The sequence below is a fragment of the Dermacentor andersoni genome, chromosome 11 (genome assembly GCF_023375885.2).
Source record: "Dermacentor andersoni chromosome 11, qqDerAnde1_hic_scaffold, whole genome shotgun sequence".
NCBI classification, from domain to species: domain Eukaryota; kingdom Metazoa; phylum Arthropoda; class Arachnida; order Ixodida; family Ixodidae; genus Dermacentor; species Dermacentor andersoni.
The window spans coordinates 84750404-84767506 of NC_092824.1; the positions used below are offsets into that span (position 1 = coordinate 84750404).

Below are 17103 nucleotides of genomic sequence, written 5' to 3' on the forward strand. Positions count from 1 at the left end.
CTCAGACCCGGGAAAAGCTCGTGCCGTACAGAAGTTTCCCGTGCCAACATGTGCTAACAACATGTCCGGAGATTCGTGGGCCTGTTCTCGCACTTCCGCCGCTTCATGCACAATTTTTCTGAGGTCACCCGTCCTCTGCTCTTCTGAAGGCAGATGCTTCATTTTCTTGGGGACCTGAACAAGTAACTGCCTTCTCGAAGCTTATCTCTTTCCTTACATCATTTCTTCTTGCCCACTTCGACTAGACTGCTTCAAGAGAAGTCAGCACTGATGCCAGTGGTCATGGGATCGGTGCCATTTTTTGCCAACGTCAACGACGCCACGACCGCGTCATATCCTACGCCAGCCATCTGCTTTCTCTAGATGAGTGGGATTATTTCATTACTGAAAGTGAGTGCCTTGCAGTCCTCTAGGTAGTGGCGAAATCGCGCCCTTACCTATGTGGTCGGCCCTTTACATACACCACAAACCACCATGCGCTCTGCTGGCTTTCGTCCTTCAAAGACCCTACCGATCGCCTAGTTCACTGGGCCCTACGCTTACAGGAACACTCGTACACAGTTGCTTACAAGTCCGAACGTTTATACCAAGATGCCGACTGCTTGTACCGCCACCCAAACGATGTTCCTGCGACCTATGCTTCTGCTCTGTATTTTCTCTATCTGCTTAGCTGACCTTGCTACCGAACAGCGCCGAGATCCAAGCATACGTGGTATCATAGAAAAGTTCACATCTAGGTCATGTGACCTTTTTCTTGGTATGTTCCTACTCAAGGACGGCATTTTATATGGACGTAGCATGTACTTCAGTGGATGAGATGGTGCTGGTTATTACGCGGCTTGTTCGCACTGCTATTCTGTCCAAGCTGCACGATCTGCCAACTTTTGGTCACCTCGGGGCATCAGTACGTACGACCGTGTCCGGCGACGATTCTTTTGGCCTGGTATGCACCGATCTGACCGCCGCTACGTCGCTTCTCGTGAGTTATGTCAGCGCCAGAAGAAACCATCTGAGCTCACTGTTGGTTTACTCCTACCTCTTGGCGTTCCTACCCAACCCTTCTATCGCGTTGGTGTAGATCTCTTGGTACCTTTCCCCAGGTCTGACTGATGCAACAAGTGTATTGCCGTCGCAACACATTATGCAACTTCGTTCGCGTTCACCAGAGCCCTTCCAACTGACGTAATTTAATCATGGGGTTTAACGTGCCAAAACCACTTTCTGATTATGAGGCACGCCGTAGTGGAGCACTCTGGAAATTTCGACCACCTGGGGATCCTTAACGTGCACCTAAATCTAAGTACACGGGGTTTTCGCACTTCGCCCCCATCGAAATACGGCCGCCGTGGCCGGGAGTCGTTCCCGCTACCTCGTGCTGAACAGCCCAACACCATAGCCACTGAGCAACCACGGCGGGACACTTCCAACTGGCGTAGCCTACTTACTGTTGTAATGCACAACGTCATCGTTCGCCCCTGCGCTCCTCGTCAACTTCTTACCGACAGGGGTCACTCCTTTCTCTTTACCTCGGAGGACGAGGTCCTCCGAGGTATGTGGAAAGGTGTAATGGTTCCAGGACTTACTTTTGGAAAGGTGGTTGCTCTAAATCAGGGTTACAATCAGGACTCGATGGGAACCAAAGGTCAGTGGGTCGCCTCGCATTGGGCGCTCACGGGAAGACTTCAAATGAAGCTGTGCAGGGTGATATGGGCTGGACTAGTTTTGAAGTGACGGAAGCTCGCAGTAAAATTGAGTATGAAGAACGGCTGAGGAATATGGAAGAAAGTAAATGGGCTGGGAGAGTGTTGAGATACCTGTACAGGAAAAACATTGATTCTCAGTGGAGGAAAAGAACTAGGAAACTTACCAGCAAGCATGCGGCCTGTAGGGTGGGCAACACAGCAACGAAGAACGTCAAGCTGAATGTCAGAGAGGCTGAAATAATATCATGGGTGGCGGCAATGGAAAGGAAACCTGCCATGAGTAACTACTTAAGAGTAAAAAACGAAATCAGGAAAGAAACCATTTATGATAACTGAAACGGAAGCTCACTACTTTTCGAAGCGAGATCGGGATGCCTTAAAACAAGTTACTATAAAGCCTGATATAAGACGGCAGAAGAAGCATGTGCTTGCTGCGGTAAAGCTAGGGAAACTATGGAGCATGGTTTATTAGAATGTGAAGACGTCTACCCAGCAGTCCATTTAGGCACCGCTGGCCTGCTTGAAGCCCTTGGGTTAAGCGGGAGCAGTGGAAAAGTAAACATGTCCGCAATAGGCATTAGTAAGAGGCGATAGGAGGATTGGTGGAAGAAAAGTAGGGAAACGACAAAAAACGGAGTTCGCAATAGGGGACCAGAAAATTTGGGTGTGGTAATCCATAGTGTTTTTTTATTGTTTAACCTAGGTAGGACATTAGGCAGTATAATAGCAAGAGCTTGGTGGCGCAACCCACCGCCCCGTTACAAAGGGGTGCTCATAACATCCATCCATCTATTCATCCATCCAGTTGTGGGCGACTTCCTCCATCCTTATTCTACCAAGCACAAATGTACTAATGCATTACGAGCAATAAAAACAGCGCTAAACGACAGGACGAGTGAAGGGACACAGACAACAGCGCTGACTAACAACCAAAGCGTCTTTATTCTTTCAGTCAGCATATATATGCTCCGTCGCTATCTGAAACCACAGAATCAACAGAATTGGGCATGCGCAGGGGTTCTGTGGTTTCAGATAGCGGCAGAACATATATATGCTGACTGAAAGAATAAATACACTTTGGTTGTTAGTCAGCGCTGTTGTCTGTGTCCCTTCACTCGTCCTGTCGTTTAGCGCTGTTTTTATTGCTCGTAATCATGAACCAACCAGCCCAAATGCGTACTCTTCTGCTCTTTACTAATGCATGTCATCCGCAGACCAATGGTCTTACGGAGCGGCTTCATCGAATATTACACACATGCTCTTCATATGTCTTCATGTTTCTCATGACCATCGTGACTGGGATACTGCTTGCCAATTTGTCATATTAGCGTACAATTCATCACGCCACGTCACTGCATGTTACTCGCCATTTTATTTGTTTTGCGGCCGAGATTCAGTATTGCTTTTTAATACAATACTGCCTACCCCTCAAGAGTCCGTGTCTCAGTATACAAGCGATGTCATTTCTCGAGCCCAAGAAACACGCCAAGTTCCTCACCGTCGCTTTTGTGCTTCTCAGAACAAGAGTAAAAGCATTTGTGACAGTAGTCACCGGGACGCCGACTATATTCTCGGGGATCTTGACCCTCTTCGATCTCCCAACCGCCATTTCGGCGTCTCGGAAAAACTGATGTGCCGCTACTCCGGCGCTTACCGGGTCCTCTGTCAGGTAACCTACGTAACCTACGATAGGTCTCCGGTCACACCTACTACTCGCTCCATCCAGACTTGCCATGACGTCGTTCAGGTCAGCCGCCTAAAACGCTACCAGTCCTTTTCTGCCTAAAAAGCAGCGGGACGGCGCTTCCACGCCAAGTGGAAATATGTTGCGCAGCTCTGCACAAAGCTGAGGAAGATGAGCACGAGCTTAGGTCTGAAGAAGTGAACGCTTTAATGACCAGCCTGCTGTAGGCTTGGCTTTGTCAATTACATTTAATTACTGTACATTTTGTAAATAAAAAAAATATGGGGTTTTACGTGACAAGACCACGACCTGATTATGAGGCATGGCGTAGTTGGGGAATCTGGAAAATTTCGACCACCTAGGCATCTTTAACGTACACCTAAATCTAAGAACACGTGTGTCTCCGCATTTCGCCCCCATCGAACTGCGGCTGCCGTAATGTATATGCGCTACTCGTCTTGCTTCGTCTCTTAACTTAACGGGAAGCTTTAGCTCCTTCCTGGAAATCATCAATCCTTTCTTCTTACAACCACTGCACCGCAATTCATGAGTTATGTTGAACTTAAAAGAAACAGTTAAAATTAGATTTCAGAAAGCCAATTTTTATTTAGCTGCCACTTTTCTAAATTCTAAAAAAAATGCGAAATCTCAAGAAACAATACTCAAAGTATACGACTCTGTACCTCAGCAACTAAAACGATATCGAAATTCTCTAAGCTGCACCTAATGTTTCATTCAATGCAGACAAAAATGATATATCATATGCCACCCTGAAATACATCACTAACTCCTGAATATGGTATTCGCAAAATCTTAACAGGCATTGTAACTTCACATAAGTTATAAATTCATACATCGAATTTGTCCAATTGAGATGCTGCAAGGGATACAGTTTATAGAGGGATGCGATATCAGTTTTTATCCGGACTAACGGATTTGTAAACTTCGTACTTCTTTTTCGAATTTGCCGATTTCCGATAATTCTTGTCAATAATTCCATGACATAGATCAAAATTATTATTGCAGCGATCACTGTGTCTAACGTTCTCTCTTGAATGCAACAATTCTCATTCATATCGGTTGAGCGATTTTCTCATAAAATCATTCATGCGTTTCACATGTATTTGGGCAGCCGGCATCGAAGACGGGCCTGAGCTAAAGCTTCCTCTTATTGAATGACACTGGTTCTTAGAAAACACAAGAAAATAACGCTGACTATACCGAATCCCGCGGCTGCAGTTGTGCACAAATAGAAAAACAACGAAGAAAGGGAACCCAACGCAAGCTTTGCGGGAGCTGTTATCTCGGCCAGACATCTCACCCGGAATGCCGACGAGCTGTCTGGCAAGATATCTAGCAAAATTGTCGATTCATTGCAAGTCGAGCAAGTAGCAGGTTGTCTTCAAGATAACGCTGATACATAAGCGCGCTCGTTTCCAAGTGCCGAGGGGAAGCAACAGTCTCAGGGTGTGCTTCTTTTTATTGCGTTTTCTTTAGTTGTGCGTCATGGCATACGTCACGGCGCGAATTTCAAATCTTTAAGGTTGATACGCCACGTGGTGGCGAAAAAAGAAACTAAACGCATGTCCAGAATTCCTGGGTATGTTATAGTTAGTATTCCTTAATAATCGATTAGCTGAACCGTGCACAATCCAAAACTCGCGCCCCGGCGTGTCAAGAACGGTAATATTTGCTTCGCGCTAAGTTCCTCGTGCTCCAGTCCGAACTTCAAAGTTTCATACTCAGCGTAGTGACAAAAAAATTAAAATAATAATAACCATATACGCTGGGTTTTGTCATTTTGACGTAAAGAAACAGGCGATGTGGGCTCCTTCGGCTGTTCATCTTCAGCGAGTTGTAGCGCGGACAGGGAAGGAGGACCCGAGAAGGCACACAAAGGATGCACACACGCAGCGCTATGTGCGTGTATCCTTTAAGTGCCTCCTCGCATCCTTGTTCTCCGTCCACCCTACAACTAGCTCACTATGCAAAAAAAAAAAAAAAAAAAAAGGCGAGCCGTGCAGACAGGACACAAGAGAAGTGGGTAACACGAACGCCCGCGCAGCTCAGCTTTCTGTCGTTTCAAACAACTATAGCTCCTACAACGAAACGTTCTCACTGACCTGTACCTCATGTTAGTGCGTGAAAATGATGGCTGGTGAGCGTCATACCAGTTGTTCTTAACGTTCCTAACGCGCCGCGTTGCAGTTTTGTCTCTCCTTGGACAACAACACGCAGCTGACCGTCGGAATCGCCGTCTACGACGTCAATTACGATGCGGCACCCAAGAACTGCGAGAAGTTCAGGGGAGGCGCTTGGTCGCGCCTTATGTGGCTCGAAAGGATGCGAAAGTTGCTCAGAGTTTCCGTCGGCTACGATCCGGGGCAATTTTTGGCTCGCTGCCTGTACGGTACGTGCACGACGCCACCTTAATCATAATCATAATCATAATAATAATCAGTATCATGGTCACCCGATTATTACGCAGCAGGGCGAAGGCCTCTCCCTGCGATCCCCGACTGTCACTGTCTTGTGCCGGCTGACACCACCCAGTCTATAATTGGTTTTGAATGACCTATTTTTCGTCACACTGCCCACTTCTCTGCCGTCCTTGATAGCTACTTCCCTTCTCTCCGTAACTATTCTGTAGCTTTAATAGGTCACATAGGTCATCTGCCCCGTGCATTCCAAGTCCTACCCCAATCCATTTGTGCCCCGACCAGAAAAGCGGCTACCCCTGCTTGCTCTGTAATCCACATGGATGTCTACCAGATAACGTTACGCATAACATTTTTATCGCTCGTTGCGGGACTCCTAACTTTTTCTCAACTTTCTTCTTCCTGCACGCCCCCCCCCCCCCCCCCCCGCCCCCGCCGCTCCAATTTCGTCCTCTATTTATTAGAACGGAAGGAATGCAATGATAGTACAATTTTCAATGAGCGGTAAGCTAGCGGTCATGATTCGACAATGCCTGCCCTGTAGATTCCAATCAATTTTGTTCTTGCGTAAAAGCGCTTCTCGTGATCACAGTCCCCTGCGAATGATTCACCCTGGTTAAAAGCGAGATTGCACAGATTCTATAGACCGACGGCCAATCACGAATTTTCGCTGTGTCGAGTGGCTATTCAAAAGTTGCCTTAGTCTTTTCCGTGTTAATCTTCACGCCTACTGTCACACTCTGTCGACTAAGTTGCTCGATATTTGTTGCACGTCATCTCCATCATTGCTGTCTCTTTATTAACGTGCTATAAAAACAACCAAACGAACCAAAACGCCGTCGTGAATGGCAGTGGATTACGTAGCGAGTTTAGTCGATTGTTAGGTGGCGCCCTATATTCGAGTAAGTTCGGCAAGCGCACGGATGAACTATTTCACAACCGGTTTATGACTCGTTCATCATTACATATCCTACTTACAATTCCATGCATAACACCGAGAAACACTTTCTTTCTTTGAGTACATTTGTCCTAATGACGATTTGAAATGTTCATTCTTCCCGATTACAATTCAAGATAGGAATCCTCTCGGCCCGCCATTTGCTGTTACTACGTTTCTGACTACTTTCTCCAACCTGATAGGCAAAGATGACTTCACTTTAAAAACTTCTCCGCCCTCAGGGTCACATAATGTGCGCCAGGTTGCCAGTGTTTGGCTTCATACGTCAGTTAACTTTGTCTATTCAGAACTTAGCATCAGCACATTTCATCCACATCAAGAATCAAAAGCGCACAGCAGCAGAACAGGTCAAAGATTTTCAATTCGAAAGCGAGTTGTTTTGTTACGTTTTGAAAACTTGAAGCTCTCTGCAGGGAACGTTCAGATATGAGTAAATCAAATCAACTATTTATTGTCCAGCACCCTTGGAATTCACCCATCCTACCGCATGAATATATATATATATATATATATATATATATATATATATATATATGAAGTAGAATGACATCCCGATCATCATCAAGAGCGGAGGGCACGAGATCGGCGCTCGAACACAACCATCTTGTTCTCCCTGTGTACTGTTCCGAGCTACCGCCCGTTTGTTCGACTCGTCCAATAAACCTCCTTACATTGTATATATATAGATATATATATATGGCCTTGTCAAATATCGCGTGAAGCAACGACAGAAATGAACCCGCTAACGGTGGCAGGCCATCGAGAGCGAAATACCTAGTCGTCTCTCTACCTTCCAGCTTGGTTCACTAGAACAGTTCGCGCGTATGTATTCACATGTGCTCGAAATATTCACTCAGGAGTGTTCCAAGATGTACGCGGAACACGGTTTCAACAAGAATTTTCATCTGTAGTCTTGATATTGGTGCACCACGTTGGCGTTTTATCATTCTGCACCCGCCCCCCCCCCCCCCCCCCCCCTAAAGCATGCACCGCGACGCTGCAGTGGTCAACAATGGAACGCGCCATTGTTCAACGCTCGATTGTTTTCACGAGGTGCGATCATTCACCCAGGTGGAGTTTCCCGCTGGGATTGCTGAAGGGAAATTTGACGCTGATTCGTTCAACGATCGTGCATCTTTCATCAGAGCGGAGAGATAGCGACACGCACACAAAAAAGGAAATGCAGTGAGGTCAAGTAACGTCGTGTCCGGTTTACTACGCTACACTTGCGAAAGGGGTGGGGGACAAGTATTAAATACAATCGAGAACAGTGAGAACAAGGGTAGATAAGAAAAAATAATGAGGCAGCCCGTGTGAACACACACGCAGACGAAGCTTCCATGACGCTGATTGGAGGTCGTACTGTGCCGTTGATTTCAAGAATGCCAAAGTGTCTTCCTGGAGCCCTTCTATATGAACACTAACGAGAAGGAAAAAAAGACTTTTGTGGGGCTTTTACGTGCCGTACTAAATCACGAACTTATTATGAGGTACGCCGTAGGATCCTTAACACGCACCCAATTCACGGACACGAACGCTTTCACATTTCATTCCCATCGAAATGCGACCGCCGTGACTGGCACTCGATCCTACGACCTGGCGCTTAGCGGCGCAACGCCGTAGCCCCTAAGCTACCACAGCGGAACGAGAAACCGATTGGTAAGCCATGAAAGGCACGAAAACTGAAGTTGCCACAACGCTTTCGAAATTCCCGCAACAGCCCGCCACGATGTCATGAATTTCATAAAGCCTTATTAATTCTGTATCGGTGAAAATGGACTTCATCGTTTTCTAAGAGAATTCCAACCAAAGCCTAAACCAAGCAGGTTTCACGCACCCTTACTATACCACAACGGTCCTGAAAAGAAGACGCCCTGAAATCTATGACGTCATGCTGACGTACCGAAGCTGTGGGTTTGGCACAGAATACAAAAAAAAAAAGAAACATCAACCTTGATTTTTTTTCTCTCGTGATGATTAACTTATTACAGCAAAATCAACAAAAATTAACTTGTTCCAGAATAATTTGAGACTGAACTTGTTTATTCTTTCCATTTAGGGTTCCTTCCTGCGTGTTATTACGATTAGGCTTTCATAAATGGTGACGCAGAGCCTGATGCAAGGTTAAAGGGCACACCCTGATGAGCAGCTTAAGTGCGAATTCTAATTGCGAAGGCTGCGTGATTTCGCATGTGTGTATAGAGGGGTCAGAGCCATTAACTACAAATCATCTGCAGCAGAGTCGGACAATTTTTCACTTCAGAAAAATTTGCGTGTGCTCTATACTCAAGTGTTCCGTTTAACAGAAGATCGCACTGCAGATACATTAAGTATTGCGCGAAGTGCTATAATGCTTTTTAAATATAATTCCCAGCTTACAGTTACAGAATATGTTTCCAAGACTGCTTCCGTGTACGTTCAGGTGTATTTGTCGTATGTACTTCAAAATATATAAATGGTACTTTAAATGAAATATTCTAACTACAACCGGACGGCAGAATAACATCAGTGAAAAGCAGCTTTGCTGTTCTTTCTCATGCGTCGCGTCTACACTAGTTTGAGGCTGGCTGGCTGACTTTCTTTTTTTTTTTCGCAGACACGTTAGACCAGAATACCACGCTTGACAACAAATTCTCGGACCTTGGTATTTCTGCCATCGCGTAGGGACCACCCACATAATTTCGACATCGCATTCTGTAACACTATCTTTTATCGATCCTTATTGCCTCGTACGTCCTCTGATTGGAAGCTGGAACCGCCTTCCAAAAGACATCGTAACTATAAATGATAACCAGCTCCTTCGTCATACACAAGCTAACATTGTGGAGTTGGGTGAAAGTCCGTGTTACAAGCGCTCACCAGTGACACTTCGTTTTTGCACGCGTAAACTAATCGCAGTTATTACTGTATAGTTAGCAAATTTTTGTCAGACGCTTATTGATGTAACTTAAGCCTATTTGTTATTGCACCTTAACAACTTGCCTCTCTAATGCCTGGGGCACTGAGGATACTCTAAAATAAAGTTATGAGCATTTCAATCTGTATTCACATTACGGAACGAAAAGAAAACGCCGTTGTTTGCGCACCTCTTCACTATTATTCGTCTTCCTATAAGTTGTAAAAGTTCCTGTAAGTCTTCCTATAAGTTATAAGTTCCTATAAGTCATGTTGAACAAATAAAACCCGTATTCTAGAAAGTTCCTCCTGAACTCGAGAAAGAAGACGGCAGCGCAGCTCCGCGACAGAAGTGGCCACTGGGTTAGGATGACGGACCGCAGCAAATCTTGAGAACCATAGCGATTTCGTCAGCCGAGAGGTGGCGCTGTGGTCAGCTCGGTTGGGCAGAAAGAAGGCGTCCAGACGAGGATCGTTTGAATATGTCGGGGTAAGAGTGCTGTGTAGTAAAAGTGTAGCGTTGCTTTTGTATAACAAAGAAGTACGCAGCCCAGCTTCTGTGACCGCCGAGAAAAACCCGTGGCTCTACGCGTTCTAATACTCTCTCTCTCTCTCTCTCTCTCTCTCTCTCTCTCTCTCTCTCTCTCTCTCTCTCTCTCTCTCCTTTTTTTATTTTTTTTTTTATTTTACAGATATCAAATCCAAGACGAAGATAGCCGCTCGCCGGGCACCTCCTACCCGTGCGATGTCGCCGGTGCCCCGAAGAAAGTTTCAATTTATTACTCCGTGAAATATCTTTTTCGCTAACATTCAATCACTCAGTCAATGGAGCGCTCATGCCCCCACATTTCTTCATTCATGTATTGCTGAAACCACGCGCTTGTTGAAACCAACGAGGACTTTGTTGCTGCGAGGCCCTATACACAACTATACTGCCGAGCACGCCACCTACAGGCGGAAGATTCACGTACTCGAATGTGGCGAAGGTGCTTGACGTAAAATAATATAATAAATGCGTAAGCCAAGAGGCCCTTGCTTGTTATTATCAGGGAATCCCAACGTGCCCCGAATGCGTAATGTGCAGAGAACCCACACAACGAAAGTCGCACTGTTAATTGTCGATGCTCATTATGAAGCCACATCAGAGACAAAAATACCTTCGTTATATTCTATACTTATGAAAAGTGTATATTCGTTATACCAGTATACACGATAAACATTTCAAATTTACTTAGTTATGTACGATATCACCCCTACTACTATAGATACTGCTACTACTACAGCATGCCTAGGAATTAGGATAGATGGATGAATGGATGGATGGATGGATGGATGGATGAATGGATGAATGGATGTTAACAACCTACCGCCCCTAAGGAACGGGGCGGTAGGTTGCGTCACCAAACTTTTGTTCATTGCCTACTGTCCTACCTATGTTAAGAAACAAGTAAAAACAAGACTCACGTTGAATTCCCATAACCAAAATTTTCGAGCCCCTATTGTGAACTTTGTACGCCTCCATTGTTTGTCCAATCGCCTCTTAATCGCCTCCTAATAATGCGATCGCCTTCCAATCGCCTCTTAATAATCTCTATGGCGGACATGTTAACTTTCCCCCTGCTCTCGCAGAATCCAAGAGATTCAAGGAGGCTAGTGATTCTTAAATCAACCGCTTGGCAGATATCTTCACATTCTAATACAATATGCTCAATCGTTTCCCTAGCTTTACTGCAGCAAGCAAATGCTTCTTCCTTTTTATACCTCGCCTTATAAGTGCGTGTTCTAAGGCATCCTGATCCCGCTTCGAAAACTAATACGCTTCTGTATGAGTTGTCATAAATTGTTTCTTTCCTAATTTCGTTTTCTTCCTCCTAAGTAGTTACTCATGGCAGGTTTCTTTTCCATTGCCGCCACCCATGAGATTATCTCTGCCTCTCTGACTTCCCGCTTGACGTTCTTTGTTGCTCACCATACAGGCCGCATACTTGCTGGTAAGCTTCCTAGTTCTTTTCGACCATTGTGAATCGATGCTATTCCTGTACACATACATTAACACTCTCCCAGCCCATTCACTTTCTTCCATATTCCTTAGCTGTTCTTGTAATTAATTTTTCTGTGAGCGGTCCCTCACTTCAAAACTTGTCCATCCCATATCACCCTTCACAACTTATTTGTAGTCCTCCCGTGAGCGCCCAATGCGAGGCGTCCCACTTTGTTTGCCATCGAGTCCCGATTGTACCCCTTCTCGAGTACCGAGTCCCGTTCTCGAGCAACAACTGCGTAGTGCCGAAGCGCGGTTAAAACATTCGCGGAGGGTCTGCAGCAATAAAGTGCAGTACGGTAACTAGCTGGGCGAGCTGGTACAACTGCACTTTTGCTTACAGCACGAACAAATCAAACGCGGACACAAATCACGCTCGTGTCCATCTCTCTTCTTTGTCCGTGTTTGACTTGTTCGCGCTGCAAGTATAATAAGGCAATAAAGTAGCCGCAACATGGCATTTGAGACACGTAGAGAGACAGAGTGAACTTTAATGAGAACCAGCAGTTTGGTCGGCTGGGCCTAAGCCTCCCACGATGGGACGTCGAGGTCTTGCCTTTTCGCCGCTTCGTAGGCCTGCTGGATCGCCCAGAGTTGGTCGTCGATATGGGAACTGCGCAAGGTGGCTTGCCATCTCGACGAGAGGGTCGCGGGATTAAGGTCTAGGTATTGATGTTTGCACTCGTAGATATTTTTTTTATTTGCGTTACAAAAAGGTCCGTGTTATCGAAATTAAAGAAAAAAAAAGAAAGAAAATCCACTGGCTCGCGTTGCAGCGCCTTTAGTTCACTACATACTATTTGTTTAGACGAACCATGCAGGGCCCGTACTCACAAAAAATATCTGACGCTGGGATTTTTCGTGAGAGAACGTTTGAGCCAAACCTCATGCGGCACATTAATAACGAAAAACGAAAAGATTTGGGAATTCGGCCCGAGTTTCCGAAACCTGGACGCGGACGCGTGATGACGTCATGACGCATCGGCTCGCTCCGTTCTTGTCGCAGTGCGAGCCGCAGCAGGTCCAGCACCGGGAACTTGACGTCATCATTTGGACATCTTGAAGGGGCAGCGCAAGATGACGAAGACAGAAGGCAGGAACACACAGGACCACGCTGATGTTCAACCAGTACCAACTCGCCCAAATGTCGATCCGTCATCATTGGGGTTTGGGTCAATGTGGGTTTTCTTCACATGCGGTGTTAACGCCGGATGCTGGCAGGATTTTCCGCTTCATGGGGCATATAAGGCTCTCGCCTTAAAATGACGTCTCAAAAAAAAGAACAGCGCTTGATCTCGCTTTCGCAACGCCTTCATGCACGGTCATCGAAAGCAGCTAGCCCACCAAGCGCTATTAGCTGATTTCGTAATCGCGAGAGCATTCTAATTAATACACAATTGGTAATCTTGAGGTAAATAAATGAAAGTTATCTGTACCTGCGATTTCAAAAACCAGAAAATCATTTCACCTTCGCGCTGCGCGTAGTTGCACATGGCCTCCGAGGTGCCAGTGGCGTGATGCGTAGCGTTTCGCCATCGCTACACTAAACTTTTGGACTGGGCTTTGCCCTCTTGGCTTGTCCGCCATCTGACCTCAAGTGCGCAAGCGGACACGAAAAGAGATGGAAAGTCGGGTATGTCAGTGCGATAACTCCAGTTACAGTTGAAGGATGCGAAAACTTTCTGCGGCGTGACATTTGTAAGACGAGGTCCTCTAATTCTTCTACGAACAAGCACCGTCCCTATACCACTACTCATGCTCCGAACACACCCACGAGCATACTCATCACACTGTGAGGCATGCAATACATCACTTGCAGACCTCCATCACATTATGTGGGCATGCCCATCAGCTCCAAACAATAACAAACACGGCATAAACCACAATGGTAAAATAAAAAAAACCGGAGCTGTGGGAGGCTATACAGCTCAGCTAATGCCCAGAAGACGATCTCTTGGCTGTCCGGGTGGCGAAGGACGCCGCTACGGTTCAAGGCCTGCTGGCCTGCGTCTCACGGAAAGGGGAGCTGTACGGGACAAGGCTGCGGGCGCCTCCGCTACCCTTTTGAACCCAGCGGGGACATTTGAATGAAGTTGATTTATCTCTCTCTCTCTCTCTCTCTCTCTCTGCTACTGCTCAGATATTCCACCAGATTATTTTGGGCTCGCGTATGTATTCACAGTAGTGTCGAGGTGATAACCGAGATTTCTTTTCGTTTACTTCTTTTTCTTCCCTAAGAAACTAGCAGGCCCGGAATATGTTCACTTGTTACTTACAATCATAGGAACGCCTATTCCGCAACTGAAATATTTCTTTGGGTTCCGAACGAGGCCCATGTTCACTGGAAGGCGTAGGCTTGAAAGGATCAACTGGAGTAGATCATGTAATGTGGCTGAAGTTAACCTTTTGCCAAGGTGACTTGTCTAGGGCAGCAACTGGTGACCTGACGAAGCAAGGACACTTAGTCGAAACGTCGCCTCTACCGACATCTGTGGTTCGAGTAGAATACAGTTGATTACTTCTTTAGGATTAAGTATTTCATGTGTATTAGAAGCGTTACCTATTGCGTCGCAATATTTCGCCAGACTTCTCAAAATAGTAATTGTCCTGGCTTGAGATACACATAGTTTCGACGGACTCGGGTGTTGCTTTAGCGTCGCACATTTTTTTTTTTTTTTTTTTTCTAAGCAGTGACGTGTGTGAATTGGTAATACTGCAGCTAGGCGCAACATCAACGGGAGCAATAGTTGAGAGAAAAAAATTAATTATGCGTGAATTTTTTTTTTTTTTTTTTTTTGTATTTACGTCAAAACTGGTTCTTGACGCCGTGCGCGCATTTCTAGACGCCTTGTCATGGTGGCTAAAAACTTCATTCGCTCTCCTTTTTTTGATGTCACCTTTTTCGACGACCGTGTCATGAACACATGACCGCCATGCCGCAACATTTTGGAAACGGGCCTGGTTCGACAAAGGATCGCTTGCATTTTGGATCGCCAGCTCCCAAGCACCTGCAACATTCGAGATGCACGCATCAAATCGCTTAGTACGTGTCATGTCTTAGCGTTGTGGGCTTCTGAGAACCACATCCTGAGAGTCAGCATTTGCTGAGGGTCAGCTCACGTCTCCGCCATACAGATAAATGCAAAACACAAGAATTATCATCTTGCCTCAAGTTTCAAACAATATTATTCTAGTCTAGTCTATTTATTTATTTATTTATTTATTGGTAATACTTTCACGACTATAGCGGAGTACAATATAAGAAGGCATTTAAGGTTTTTTGTTGTGTTTCATTTGCCATTAAGCAAAATTGCATCCTTCTGACTGCTCAAAGCGAAATTATGATGTAAGTGTCAAAGTTGTTACAATGCGCTCTGCACTGCAGTGGCTGATTAAGTGAGACTGATAATTACTGTCTGTCAATGATAATTCCCACTGACACATTTTGCGACCTGTTCTTATTCCGATGTTCCGGCCGGTTTCTGGTCTTCGTCGCAGAATTCTCTTTTAGAAGGAGACAGAAATAGGAGGAGGGGCAGGGGGTGGGGGAGGGGGTCTTGTGCCTTTACCAGAAACATAGTTGGTACGTTATTGGCTCCGCCGAGCGTCTACGTATCGCCGGCGCAGCTTATAGATGCGTAACTGCGCTTCGCGAAGCGCTCGTGGTAGAGCGTAAAAGAGCGGTCTCGGCAGGGGAGATGAGAGAAGTTTAGAATATTCGCGGGAAAACATCACGGAATCAACTCAGAGAAAAGCAGTCATTGCAAGCGTAGATATAACGGTACAATAGAGTGATAAAGGTTTTCAGTACAGAAGTTAAGGTCGATGCCAATAAACATCGTCATCATCACTAGGAATATTACTCGTAGCGACGATGTGAAGTCTAGAAAGCGTCACACTATTCCATCAGTACACGTACAAGCTGAAAAGTGGTGGGCCCAGCTTTCTTCAAAGTACTTTGGAAATCCGGTGTTTTCTGCCAATGAACGGCAGTGCGCTGTTCCAGCTTTCAAATAATGAAGTAAACGGAAATAGCCGTCGATTCCTTTCGTTCTCGGACGCCACACCCACTAGAACGAGACATGGTAGACCCTTAAAAAGAATATAGATTCCACATTTAAGTTCTTGTTTTACCCGCATAGGAGTGCGGAATGCACTGCATGAACACATCATTGAGTAGTTGAAGTGGTCTGTTTATCTCAAAATTCACTAAGTATATTTCTATACTGCTTTAGCGAGAAAAATAAAACTTAATAAAGTTAGCGCATGGCTTTCTCTTCCAGCGCAAAGGTTAATGGGAGAAGTAATAGACGGAAAAAAAGAGCGCGCTCTCTCTCTTTTTATTCCGTTTACATTTTACGCCACAAGCAAAGGAATGCTTTATCTCGCGTGACACCAGAAACATGATAACAAATCAGGGTATTGAGAGCGTATGAAACTCTCGTGACAATACAGATATGCATAACCATTTCATCAATAATAACATATTCTAGGGTTTTACGTACCATAACCACGATCTGATTATGAGGCACGCCGTTGTGGGGAACTCCGGAAATCTGAGCCATCTAGGGTTCTTTAACGTGCACTTAAATCTAAGTACACGGGTGTTCTCGCATTTCGCCCCCATCGAAATGCGGCCGCCGTGGCCGGCATTCGATCCCGCGGCCTCGTGCTTAGAAGCCTAGCACCTTAGCTATTGAGCAACCAGGGTGGGGGATTAACTATCTAGAATACTCATGCAGGAAATCTCTGCAGATTCTTGAACATGTCTGGGCACACAATACAAGCGACAATTTCGTAATTATAAAGTACTGAAGAATAGTGCACTAAACGTCTAGCCAAACAAAAGGAAAGAAAGCTTTTGTTGAAGCTACTGACGCTTTTCATTGAAATGATTGTCCATCTACAGTTTTGGGTGCAGTTTGATTATTTTCACAAAACACAAAATGTGCTTACTCTTTCGTCGTAATTCGTCCTCTATTGCAACTGTAGCTCACGCAGGGCTCAGACAAGTTCAGGCTTTGTCCTTCTCTCACCAACGTGCCGTCGCTCGTAAGACAATGCTCTGCAAAGTGAGCGCAAATCACAATTTTTGCATTTCACTGTTTTATTTATATTATGTATACATAGTGCAGCTCCGTAGGACTATAGTAGGAGTGCAGAAAAGTACACAAAAACTTACCGCCCTTCTGCAACTGTGAAGAGGGGTGCAAGCGAAGCTCGGTATCCGCGGCTTTCCGCTTTCGTAACGCGTCAGCTCCGGGCTCCCTCACGGCGAAGTCGGCAAGTCGACGACGAGCCCTTTCTCGAGGGAGTCCTAGGCGGTGTTCATCAAACACCGCCTGTTCTTCGGCCGAACGCACAACGTGTGGCCGACCCATCGC

General features: G+C 45.7%; 2 long non-coding RNA genes across 2 annotated transcripts in view; one reads left to right on the top strand and one right to left on the bottom strand.

Moving 5' to 3' along the window:
* The first annotated feature begins 5140 nt into the window (after positions 1 to 5140).
* Positions 5141 to 10706, top strand: LOC140214076 (uncharacterized). Its single transcript, XR_011890995.1, has 2 exons — positions 5141 to 5797; positions 10371 to 10706. It is a non-coding gene; the product is annotated as an uncharacterized lncRNA (long non-coding RNA).
* Positions 10707 to 16698: 5992 nt separating this feature from the next.
* The window catches only part of LOC126518357 (uncharacterized), a 14885-nt gene continuing 14480 nt past the window's right edge, over positions 16699 to 17103 (bottom strand). The window contains exon 4 of the long non-coding RNA XR_011891281.1: positions 16699 to 16784. This is a non-coding gene — a long non-coding RNA (uncharacterized lncRNA). The remainder of the gene's footprint in view (positions 16785 to 17103) is intronic.